General features: G+C 41.7%; 1 pseudogene; it reads left to right on the top strand.

Moving 5' to 3' along the window:
• Nucleotides 1-6: 6 nt before the first annotated feature.
• LOC138170200 (gamma-aminobutyric acid receptor-associated protein-like 1 pseudogene) lies at nucleotides 7-1,708 on the top strand (annotated as a pseudogene).
• The last annotated feature ends 503 nt before the right edge of the window (nucleotides 1,709-2,211 follow it).

Genomic DNA, 2,211 nt, shown 5'->3' with positions numbered 1-2,211 from the left:
GGAGCATCATGAAATTCCAATACAAGGAGGATCATCCTTTCGAGTACCGGAAAAAAGAAGGGGAGAAGATTCGGAAGAAATACCCGGACAGAGTCCCTGTAATTGTGGAGAAGGCACCTAAAGCCAGAGTTCCAGACCTTGACAAAAGGAAGTACCTGGTTCCCTCTGACCTTACAGTTGGTCAGTTCTACTTCTTAATTCGGAAGTGGATCCACCTTCGACCAGAAGACGCCCTGTTCTTCTTTGTCAACAACACTATCCCTCCTACTAATGCTACCATGGGCCAACTTTATGAGGACAACCGTGAAGAAGACTATTTTCTCTATGTGGCCTACAGTGATGAAAGCGTCTACGGGAAGAAGAAGGCATTGCAGGACAGAGCTGCTGGATTGGCTGGGGGAAGTTTTCGACATGTATGATTGGGAAATGGGATGGCACCCCTCCTTCCTGCCCTCTTCCCACCCTGCAAAATTAGCCTTTGTTGTGCTGGATAGAAGGGTCAAGGGAGGGAGGTGTTGATAGGTTGTTTTCAGATAGTCTCTGTCTAGGGAGGACTTCCCGGTTTTCTTACCCTGGGGGGTGGAAAACTCAGTGTGATACATTTGGTAGGAGGGGTGTGGGTGAGAGAGACTGAAGAAAATGTTCTATAACTACCCCAGTATTTGATCAAACTTGTTTTTATCATCTCTCCTTGGCAACATCTCTTCCATAGTCCTACTTTGGGCTTTATCTTCTCCCAATATCCCTAGGTATCATTCTCAGAGGGGAATATGGCCCTAGAATTATAACCACTATTGCCTAGGCTATTGGGCTTGTATCTCCAGATTTCACTTAAAAGATAATATAGAAAGACATAGAATATGGGGGATAAGGAGAGAGTGTCTGCCCCTCTGTCTTCTGTGGAGGAGTTGGGTCAGAAGCTTATGTCTCTGTCCCCCTCATGTTTCCTTCTTATCCTTCTTAAATTGAGGGTCAGGCCTGGGGACCAAAGAGGAAACTTGTTTGGCATTAGAACCCTAAAATAGACAACACCTTCTTTACCCTCCTGCCTAACTTCCATTCCACTGTCTTATGAAAGATCCCAATGGTGGTGAAATCACTAAGAGAATGTAGCTCTTAAGTTCTGTGGACTTTAGAAAGGAGGGTAGGCTGGATCTATCACTAAATTGAATTTATGATTAATCTTTGTCCCAGCTTCTCTCTGGGTACCTTTTAGTACAGAACAGGAAGTCCTGTCTGCCATGGACTTAATTAACCTTCAAACATTCCCTACTGTAGGTGGGAACTTTATCATTCCTAAACCCCACCTTTCTGGGTACAAAGGAAGGTGGGGAAGGGGATTAGCTCCCTCCTAGCATTCTTTCTTCCATGCACACATAAGTGGTTGATAAAATTCAACTCCCTTGTTCTGTATTCATTCATCAAAGCTGCTGGTTAGAAAGTTCTGGGTCCTGATTTATTTTGTCAGTTTTGATTATTGTTTTCTCTTTTGGGGAATGTGGGGGGAGGGGGGCAGGGACAAAGGTGTTGAACTCAACCATTTAGTTCTGTGTTTGCTTTGTTGGAAACAAACCTGGTCCCCTGTGATGGGGAGATACCTCTCTTGTCAGTTGTACTAGCTTCAGGTTCCTGTGTAAATGAAGTTCTTGATCTGGGGCAAGGAAATAAAATAATTGCACACTTTAAGATCAAAAAAAAAAAAAAAGAATGCTTGAAAGTTCTCTATATCATTAAATGACCATATTTTCCCCTGAAGTATTATACTCAGTTTTGCTGGTTAGGTGATTCTTGCTTTTAATGTTAGCTCCTCTTAGCTCCGGAATATAATATCCCAAGCCCTTCAATCCCTTAATGTAGAAGCTGCTAGATCTTGGGTTATCCTGATTGTGTTTCCACAGTATTCAAATTGTTTTATCATGACTGCTGGTAATATTTTTTTTTCCTTCACATGGGAACACTGGAATTTGACTACAATATCCCCAGGAGTTTTCTTTTTGTCTTCTTTTTTTTTTTTTTCAAAAGGTGATCAGTGGATTCTTTCAACCTCTATTTTGCCCTCTGGTTCTAGAATACCAGGGCAATTTTTCTTGAGAATTTCTTGATGCATGATTTCTAGGCTCTTTTTTTATCGTGGCTTTCAAGTAGTCCAATAATTTTTAAATTATATCTCCTGCATCTATTTTCCAGTTCAGTGGTTTTCCAATGAGATTT

This window comes from Petaurus breviceps, unplaced genomic scaffold, assembly GCF_028583685.1.
Source record: "Petaurus breviceps papuanus isolate PSGF00001 unplaced genomic scaffold, PetGlider_PUasm1.0 38, whole genome shotgun sequence".
NCBI lineage: Eukaryota > Metazoa > Chordata > Mammalia > Diprotodontia > Petauridae > Petaurus > Petaurus breviceps.
The sequence above is the reverse complement of the archived record's forward strand: the minus strand, read 5'-3'. Positions and strand labels throughout refer to the sequence as shown.